The 10,966-nt window shown below is 44.0% G+C and overlaps 1 non-coding gene across 1 annotated transcript; it reads right to left on the bottom strand.

Annotated features, from left to right (window-relative positions):
- Positions 1-9,404: 9,404 nt before the first annotated feature.
- On the bottom strand, positions 9,405-9,478 carry TRNAN-GUU. Its single transcript has one exon. It is a non-coding gene; the product is annotated as a tRNA-Asn (tRNA).
- Between the last annotated feature and the right edge of the window lie 1,488 nt (positions 9,479-10,966).

Here is a 10,966-nt window from a genome sequence, read left to right as displayed (position 1 = left end):
CCCAGTGGGTGAAGAAAACGAGACCTGTACACTTTTCAACGCCCTCTCACACCGAATTCTCAATCGGAAGAGCTCTGTCTTTGATCATCCACGCCTCCTCCTCCTTCATGGCAGCCAACGCAATCTCCAATGATTTTTTATAAAGCATCACCCGGTTCGGAAACCAGCTACAGATCTCGTGGAGTTTGGCGAGCTTATCCACATCTCCGCATGCCACCTGAATAAAAATCTCCGCCTGCGCTGGAGTGATTTCCATCATGGCAGCCAACGCAATCCCCAGCTATTTCTCATAAAGCATCGCCCGGTTCGGAAACTAGCTACAGATCTCGCAGAGCTTGGAGAGCTTATCCGCATCTCTGCCAACGTCGGAGTGGTTTCCATCGTCGCTACTTGCTAGGGTTAAGGATTTGGGAGAGCAGGCAGGGAGATCAACAGGGGCGATGAACGGACAGGATATACCCTTTCATAATGTATGATGACTCGGTGTGGTGCGTGGGTCAATTTCCATACTAACGATGGGACTTTTCGCAAAAAGGCAATGCCACACGATGGCACGACAATGCTCTACCCGTCTACCATATACATGACCTTGATTGTCATGTATTCGTATATATAAGTGTCGTATTCTTATGTTTCTCAAGTTGGAGGACTTATTTTATGCACCAGCGAGTTAAGGGGCGATCGATGTAATTTTCTAATTATTAGCTAGTAAGGGCATCTCTAAGGAGGACCCTCAAACCACCTGCATACTTTCAGAACGTGCGGTCCGGACCATAGAAACCATCCAACGCAGACCTATATCGGTCTGCCAAGTGGCCCGGACATACTTTTTCCGGTAAACCCAAAACCCGAAAAAAATGTATGGGAGCAGACATGTAGGACTCCGACACCCCCGACCCACGCAAAACCCATCCCGGACCCCGCACCTTCATCCTCCCCATTTTCTCTCCTTCCTTTTTTCTCTCTTGCCTTCGCCACCGCTCCACCGCCTCGGCCACCAGGTACCATCAACAACTGCTATACTCAACATGCCCGGCAACTAATCGATGAATTGTCAGAGCTGAAAAAGTTGTTCCTTCGTCTTTCAAGCAACGAATTCCGATTTAGAGTACATGCACGAGCACTATGTTGAGTTGTCCGATGGCTCGTCCGACGAGGACGACTAGCTACATGGATGAGACGGCGATGATGCAGGTGGTCCTTGAAGACGCGGGGCGTGCAGAGGAGCATGTTCTCAATTTCAGGGGATAGGGGTCATCGAGTGCTCGACCGCAACAGGGTGCGCGACCATTTGACACTGATGGTCGACTAATTTGCACCCGATGCACTCTCCGCTGACCATTTTTGCTGGCGTTTTCGGATGCACGAGACTGCCTTTGATCGTTTGTACCATGGCATCTAGTCCTGTGATGACTGCTTCGTCTTGAGGAAGGACATTGTATGAACGATTGGGTTCTCTGGTTACCAGAAGTGCATGACCGCACTCCGAATGCTTGCATATGGAACGACGGCTGATTCGTGGGACGAGTACTTACGGATGTCTGAGAGCACATGCGGAGATGTCATGGTTAGGTTTGAAACTGTCGTGGTCGAGGTATTTGGACCTCAGTACCTGAGAGGACCAAATGTGGCAGACACCGAGAGGCTCTTGGCAATCTCAGAAGCAAAAGGGTAGCCAGGTTTGCTTGGATCTCTTGACTTCATGAATTGGAAATTGAAGAACTGCCCGAAGGCTTTACAAAGGCAATATCAGAGTCATGTTAAGAAGTCCACCATCATTCTTGAAGTAGTTGCATCACATGATCTTTGGATTTGGTACGCTTTTTTTAGCATGCTCGGGTCTCACAATGAAATCAATGTGCTGCAACGATCATTGTTGTTTGCGAGGATGACTGAAGGAAAAGCTCTTCCTTGCTACTATACTGTCAATGGGCATGAGTACAACATGGGTTACTATCTGGTTGACGGTATCTATCCTCCGTGGACTATCTTTGTCAGCATCATCTCTAACCTAGTTGTCCAGAAAAAGTCTCACTTTGCCCAAAGACAAGAAGCAACTAGAAAGGATGTTGAGAGGGCATTTCAAGTTTTGGAGGCCCGTTTTGAGTTGTTAGTTGACCTGCTAAACAATGGGATTCGAAGACCTTGTGGGAGGTCATGACATGTTGTGTGACCATGCACAACATGATTGTCGAGGATGAGGATGTTGCCGCAACTCTAGAATTTGAGAATATGGGTGATCCTATCCAACTTCCAGATCAAAGTCGGCCATATTTAAAGAGTTTATTCAAATGCATCAACAAATTCGGCATAGACCAACTCATGAGCAACTGAACGAAGATCTGATTGAGCATACGTTGGCGGTTAAAGGGGACAACAATGTTGAAATGTAATACTTAAACTTTTTTAAAAAAATTCAACTACTGCTGCATGCAGCTATTTGAACATCTGTACTCTATGTATGTAGCTATTTGAAGGTCTGAACTCTATGTATGCGGCTATTTGAACGTACGAACTTTAGGGAAAAAAAATAGAGAGACCAGACGTATGTGGGCAATGTTGGATGACCGCCTTCCGTATCGTGCCGGTGGATGAAAAAAAAATTGTGGGTCGCTGTTAAAGATGCCCTAAAGTTACAATCTAGAATGCTTCAGAAAGAAAGAAATTCCAGCACAGGGGGAGCCATTTGATGGCCCAAACGACGTCGTCGAGTACTTTCCGGCAACACGCGACGACCGACGACAAAGCAACACTGGATGAACTTGGTTCCTGCCCCAAGTCGGCCTGGCTCGACGAGATACTTTACGCCGAGACGCGCTGTAGGTAGCTAGCCTGTTTTTACTCTAGCCACGTCGAAGCTAGCTAGGTCGATATTGCTGATCGATTCTTTGCCACCGGCCGGAATACAACAACGCACACACGCGCGCGAAACAATATTGATCGTAATTACTTTATTGCTTCTCAATCTCACGCTTGTACAAATATTACAGGGGTATGAGTATATATAGGAGTAAAGCTAACTAGCCTAACCCAATACGACTATCGTGGTTAATTCCAACACCATTGCCCCAGCTCGCCCCTGGCCCCCGGGCCCCATCTGGTAGCCTCTCAGGGGGGGGGGGCAAATTATTCAATGGAGAAGTAAAGTGGGGCAAAAGATCCAATTTCTCTCGGTTGCAGCAGTGGAGGACGGCTGTCCGGCCGTTTGAACCCATACCACCGGCGCTCGGCTCCGCCATCCCCAGTGCTGGCTCGCTTCAGGAGGAGGGAGGAGGAGGCGTCGACGCACAGCAGCAACGGAAGCGAACTGCGGTGGCGGGTAAAGCGGAGCGGGAAGCTTCGATCGGACCAACGCAATTTCCTTCGGGACGCCAACAATTTCCCTTTGGACGGACGCACAGAACAGAGGCAATATAATCGGAACAGGACGCGTCCCAACCCCGGCGACGATTTTGCCTGAACCCTAAACCCCCAACCCCGGCGACGCGCTCTCGCCCTCGCTCCGGAATCAGTCGATGTAAGTCCTCTCTGTTTTCTCCCTCGCATGCTTAGTATTCGATTGGTAGTACGTAGTTGCTCATGGAGCGGCTCGGGAGGGATTGATCTGGTTTTGCATCGAGCCGTGTTGATTTTTGGATCAGTTCGAGACTTCCAGTTGAGGAGGTTAGGTTCAGCATTAGGGCCTCACGCACATATGAAGAAAGCTCTCGCTGTTGTCCAACGCATCCATTATCCTAATTAAATTGGGTCATTGTGAATCCCAACTAGCACTATCGTGGCTCTGTTCACCCAGCAATTCGATCCCATTCATATAGTATAGATCCCTCTCTCCAAAATTTCGAATTCTGAAACTCATTATCAGATATATTGGTGGTCTTCCTGTTTTATCTAGTTGCTGCTAAATTGTATACACCTGCACAATCCGAGTACACTGACCAAGCCAAGCACCACCAAATGTCGGCGCATCCAAAGAGTAACTTCTTTCTGGCCATGTATGTAGCGGATCAAACCTTTGTTTTTTTTCTGGATTTTCTGCTTGCTTGCTTGGTCCTTCATCTGCAGCATGTTGGTTATCTGGCAATTTGCTCCACCTTTGCTCTATTTGGAATTGGATCTTATATGTTGCCCACTAAACTGCCATCAGGTACAGACAGATGCTACGGTGCGGATAATATGAAAACACTGATTTTTTTTCATACTGCATTGGGAGTTATTTGCATAGAATTGAGTCTATTTTATACTGGTTTTGGCTCTTTTGTTTTTGCCCAATGAACTGTACATATTGTGCAATAATATTGTTTAAGAATGTCATAAATTATAAAATCATAGGCAACAAAGACTTATTTGTTGAGCTAAAAAAATGCTTTTTTTCAATTGGTTATGTGGATTTACCTGAAAATATATACGAGGCCAAAAAACCTTGAGCTTTGACATGAACTTGCTTAGAGCACCGAGAACATGATTGCTTTTGCGACCTTAGTTAGTTAGTTAGTTAGTTAGTTTACTGATTATTTGCATTCTTTCTGCTTCAGGACAGGAAATATGCAGAAAAGTAATGGGGTGGGTGAACACACAAGAAGCTTGAGAAAGGTGGAAAGCACCACCAGAAAAAAGAACAAATGTGGGAGCAGTCGGAAAAGAGGCAGGACTAATTGGAAAGGTAACATGTTTACAATGGAAGAGAGTGAGCCAATGGTTTCGACTCTGCCATCTGTTTTTGTTCTGGTGCCTACTTCTCTAACAGAGCACTACTCACTGTTCTGGTGTATCTTGTTCTTTAATTAGATATCAGTCATCGAGAGGAGGCTGCTGCTGCTTCTGATAAACATTTTGTCAACTCATTGCCTGATCGATATGTTTCCAGCCCCAAGTTTGAAGAGCAACAATTTGGCAGCGTATACGAAAGCGATCAAGATCACTGGTGTCAACTTAGTCAAAGAGTAGCTTCACATTTGTCTATCGAAGTTGTCTCGCTTGCTTTGCTCGATGGTGATTATGCTGCTTTATATATGATTATGAAATGTCCAAATTTTTATTGACACTTACCAACTCGTTAAATATAAGAAAAAAAATTATCTTTTGCAGGAGATGAGATGCTATTTGCATGCACGGGTATAGTTCTACCACGCGGGACATCAAGTCTGGGCCTAACAAGATTCCTGACTTCATCATGTTTGATTACAGTCTTTAATCAGAAAAGAAACAAGGATGATAAATTGAGGGTTGGCGCTGCTAATAATTGTCTTGCCATCTTGCTTTGTTTATTCAATCAAGGTAACCATGAACACTCCTTACTGATGTATTGCTTTTATCACTACAGGTTGCCGTGCGCCTTCCCGACAAAAAGACTATACCTGGGATCTTAGGACTATATGATATTGCTATCGTTACCTCCCAGGACTTCCAAGATGTCATGCCTTTAGATATGTATCAGGAGACGTACCTGCCTGATGCTCTGATGATGGTAGCTGCTGGGCGTGCCCACAAATCATGCAGTTTGATGGGCACGATTGGGGTGCTGACTGATGCTCCTATAGGAGATGATTATGACCATCTTTCGGCCTCTACTTGTCAGATCACAGAGGTAAATGTTGTTTTTTCCTTCCCTTTTTGGCATGCCAGAGAATTTGAAAGTTGAAACAGATAACTGCATTATGTTATTGGTGGTCTAATGTGTGTCTATGTGCACCCTTCCACTTGTTCTAGGCTGGACTTGGAGGCCCACTTATTGATCTTGCTGGGAATTTTGTTGGGATGAACATTTGTTTCGATAGTGATACGGGAAAGCCTTTGTTTCTACCATGGATATTACTTCGTCAACGCTTGGAGCAATATGAGATACTCGGGTATGCCTTCTTCGCTTCTAGACTTCTAGTATTTATTATGAGCAATATTGTGGGCAAGCTTCCCCAACTAGCTTCCCTCCTCCTGTTCAAATTCATCCTTGTAAGTTTATCCATTTTTACATAGTACTAATAGCACTGGTGCCATAGGTGTGTTTTTTACACATCTCCTTAGCAATGGAAGAAGAAAACAACAAAACAGTGTTTTTTGACATGCCCTCCCATGTACAACCAGCTATAAATAATCCTTGCAAAGTTTAGCAATGGCTGGCTGTTTTACTACATTGAAAAGGCCCAAATAATCCTTGGGTGAGTAACGCCACCTCTGATTCTAGGCCACATCCTCCTGCAAGCTAAGCAATCCAGCTGTCATTTCCCCTATGTACTTCGTTCTCCAATCTTCAGATGTCGATACTTGCTTACTAACTTGAATATTGTGCACCGACTGCTTGCTTGCTGGTTGCTGCTTGTTGATATGGTAAGGGAGGAATGTCATCTAGGGGCAGCGGCATTACCGGCAGCCCAGCACCAGCAACCAGTTGTCTAATGGTGTGACTAGATGCGGCAGCGCGATGCTACTTATGGAAATCGAGAGACGAGTATCTCAACCATATAATAATATTGTTAACTTGCTGCATTTTCTTCAAAATACATAGATACCCGCCATGCCCCGAATTGCTTTTTATGTGATTTGCCGTGTCTCCGCAAAATAGACTGAAAGTACCATCCCTGAGTCGATGCTTCTTCATGCTGCCACGAAGCCTAGCTATTATTTGAAACCGTATTTTAAGTCTGCCTACCACTTTCCCTGCTGCTGATTTATTGTGCTTGCTTCGGTGCTGAAGCTACTCTATCTGTCTAAGAGAAGTTTTAAAACATTTCGTTCAAAATAAAATGTGGACAGTGTAACTCATACATAGCATCTGGATCTGCTCAATCCTTTCTTCTTTTGTTGTATAGTTTTTATGGCATGTTTTGCATTTCTTTTTTCCTACCTTGTTTCCTTTTCCACATTGGTTACATCGTCTATCGACTGCTTGTTCCGGGGCCAGTACTTGTGCGTATTTATTTATCATAATAACGCACTCTGCGGTGTTCTAATGCAGTCCTTGAGCAAAACTTCGAGGCAAAATGACACCTTATAGTGCAGGTGAACATTTCAGAATCACTTGAGACCCTATATTGTGCATCGTCAGTGCCATTTCTTCTAATCATAGTAATCATTATTTTGTTAACATGTGGTCCATGTATATACTCCCGCTTGTCATGCACTTTCTAATTGTGTGCTGATTCTCTTATCCATTTTAGGTTTCTCAACGTGGAAAACCAACAATAGCAGATAGGGATCTTATGTACCTCCTCCAGGTGCTTCAAGAATAATACCTTCAGGTGTGAACTATACTACTACAAGTCATCATCCTCAGCATTAGCTATTGATCATTGCGTGGCACATCTGAGTACTAATATTGATCACCTCTTTGCATCAGGATTCATGGATACTTGGAACTGGATAGAATCCATGGGCTATCCCAAGCCAGAACCACTTATGCTGGAATGTATATTGTTGCTTTTCATATCTCCGGCTTATTCATTGCACATTTTCTCATAGCTATTGTAGCAATAATATAACTACTCATTTACCTGTTTTTTTTGTTGAAAAGTGAATGGGCGCTTGGTTAGGACATTCGACGATGTTTTTGGTTGTTTACATGCTTGGAGAGGTTATAAAGGGTTCTATAATGCATTTGGTAGTGGGAAGAATGCTTGGCAGAGGCTTGATAAGAAGATAGTTGAAACCATATCCCGGCGTGTTGTCTCACTTGTTTCATTCAACGGTGACTTTTAACAGCCGAATCAATTATTACCTTTTCGTAATAGTAACCTTTCATGCTAATGATCAAACTTATATCATGTGTAGGAAACGGCATGAGGTTTTGCGTATGCACAGGCTTCCTTGTAAAGTGTCCTTTGACAAATGGGGGCACACGCACTGTCATTGTGACTTCAACCAGTTTGGTTCGAACCTGTGAGGCTACAGACACGGTTGATGAGAATATGAGGGTCGGTTCCACTAATCGTTTTGCTTGGTTTTCGATTAGATATATGGTTTAGCCATTAAGCTCACTTTTGACTTGCAGATCGAGGTGTTTCTCCCTCCAAATCAACGCTTGAATGGGACACTGGAATCATACCATTCAGGGTATAACGTTGCTATTGTGACTGTTAAGGGTTTGCGCAAGGGTCTTCCAGAAGACCTGGAGCTTCATCCAGAGTCCTTGCCCACAAGGGTGGTAGCTATCGGGCGTGAACCCAAAGGACTATTGTGTGCCTCGATGGGCGAACCTATACTTGGACGTGAAGACCTGAACAAGCGTAGCGCATTTGGTTGCAAGGACCTTAGGCCGTCGGACTGTAAAATCGAGAAGGTGAATTTCTGTTGCCTCTTTTCTACACGGCAGTTTATATAGATAGTGACATTGCATCAGACTCCGATGAGGCGGTCATCTTGCCCTCCTTGGATGCATCTACTCTCCTGCTAACGATATGTACTTGCAACAGATTGGGATTGGTGGCCCCCTGATTAACTTTTTCAATGGGAGACTCGTCGGCATGAACTTTTACGATGGAAGGCCCAGTGGAACTCCTTTCCTGCCTTGCAAGCAAATCTGTGAAGTCCTGCATCTGTTTGGGCTCGAGTTGGAACGGTATGCTTTTCCTTCTCTCTCTCTGCTACTTGCTCTAAATAGTACTCCCACAGTAAAGTAATATAAAATTGGTTAGATCACTAAATAGTGATCTAGATCACTAAAGTAGTGATCTAAACGATTTTATATTAGTTTACAGAGGGAGTACAAAGGTAAGTTATTCAAGGAGAGCTTAACCACACTGTAAAAACCTCATCGGACGACAGGAGGAAGACCAGTGAGGTTGTTCACAGACTGGACGAAGGGCAACACGAGACGAACAACCAAAACCGGTAGGATGGATTCTTTCTGTTTCTCGGTGAAACTTTTAGTTGTTTGTGACTATTCTATTCGACATCCGACTTACGATACAATGTGGAAATTACACTTTTGGATGGCAGGTGGCCGGTGCCGCCGCCGTTCTGGTACCATGGTTGGCTGGAGGTGAATAGGTTTGGCCCAATGCGCATGAGAGGGCGGGTTCTCCAGTAGATGCCTCCTCACCGCAATGTTGAAATGCTATCGATGTGGGTGGTTTGTTCATCCATGGATGTACGTCATCACTTGTATATATAACCGTGGGTCACATCGAGTGAATCTAGATTTCTTGCTTTCTTTTTATGTGTGTGAATCTAAACTTCATGCAGCTTTTTTTATATGTGTGAGAATGTACAAAAAAGAAAAAAGAGCAATGGTATGAATTTCTCTATATATAAGAAGGAAAGTGCAATGCTGACAATTTGCAAAAATAATAATAATAGAAAGTTAGTGAGGAATGGTGGGAATGTACAAAAAAGAAAAGGAGCAGTGGTATGAATTTCTCTCTATATAAAAAAGAAAATGCAATGCTGAGAATTTGGAAAAATAATAATAAATGCGCTAGAAGGAGGGCTCGAACCTCCGACCTTGTGGTTAACAGCCACACGCTCTAGCCATCTGAGCTATTCCAGCTTGGTGATTTAAATTATATACAAGTTTCTTTATTAGGTTTATCTCTCCGAAAATATGTGAATGTAAGCTTTCTTGCTAAACAATACTAATAGACCGGATATCACACTATCGTTTACACATACACGAGCTACAATCATTCAGTTATTTTTTGTAAAGCTTGCAAATGAAATTTTGGACTTCGGTTTATTGGCTCATGCTCTCCTCGTTAGCCACGGAACCACGGACTACTGTCTAGTACGTCTTTCGTTTTGCGAAAAATTTCCAATCTATTCATCTTCAATTATGGCAGTACAACGAATACCAAAAATAAAAATTACATCCAGATTCGTAGACCATCTAGCGATGACTACAAGCATCGAAGCGAGCCGAAGGCGCCGTCGTCATCGCCCTTCCATCACCGGAGCCGGGCACAACTTGTTGTAGTAGACAGTTGGGAAGTCGTCGTGCTAAGGCCCCATAGGACCAGCACCCCAGAACAGCAACCGTCGCCGATGAAAAATAACGTAGATCGGAAGGATCCAAACCAAAGACACACGAACGTAGACGAACAACGACGAGATCCGAGCAAATCCACCAAAGATAGATCTGCCGGAGACACACCTTCACATGCCCACCAACGATGCTAGACGCACCGCCAGAACGGGGGCTAGGCGAAGAGACCTTTATTCCATCTTCAGAGTCATTAGCATCAAGCGCACGTGTCACCCCGTACGTAGCATGTTGTTCACGTCTTCTATGTTTTGGCGGTTCATTTGTTCACAAGAAGGTTGCAGACAACACATGGATTCTCATTAAGTAGACCAGCCAAGGCTATCAACCCGTAGAAGCTTGGAGCAACTCCCTCCTCAAACTCTCTTTTACATCTTACCGTACATATCCTTGTGCACGTGAAATATATATACATTTAATATAGCCGCTAGCCAACATTTTTTGAGATTTCCTCGGTGCCTCTCGCAGGCAGCATTGGCTCAAAAGAATGTTACTACTATTTTTAGTGTACATATCATATGTGGGAAGCTGAGCACGATAAGTTAAATGTTTATCCAATGACTCAAAAGACGGCTAATATTTCAAGAAAAATACTAAAAGTTGAAAATAAATAATCACTCACTTAGGAGGCAATTGCTTTTGGCTCCCTCTAAAATGGTTACTGTTTCTAGTTCGTGTCATCCAACATGCCATTTCTTCATAAAAAATAAAAAAAGGCAGCCCGGTGCATGTAGCTCCGGCTTGCGCAGGGTTCGAGGAAGGGTCCAAACACTTTGCGTATATGGTATGCAGCCTTTCCCTCCATTTCTGCAAAGAGATTATTTTCAGGATTTAAACCTGTGACCACATGGTCACAAGGCAGCAGCTTTGCCGCCGCCCCAAAAAATATATATAAAAAACCACTTACATGGTTTTAAATGAGCTTGTCATGTGAACCATAACTCATTCTTTTCCGATGTTCCTCCCTCTTGCTAACCTATGTGAGCGACCGCAGTGGCT

Source organism: Triticum dicoccoides, chromosome 4B, assembly GCF_002162155.2.
Source record: "Triticum dicoccoides isolate Atlit2015 ecotype Zavitan chromosome 4B, WEW_v2.0, whole genome shotgun sequence".
Classification (NCBI taxonomy): domain Eukaryota; kingdom Viridiplantae; phylum Streptophyta; class Magnoliopsida; order Poales; family Poaceae; genus Triticum; species Triticum dicoccoides.
This window is presented reverse-complemented; position numbering and strand designations above follow the sequence as displayed.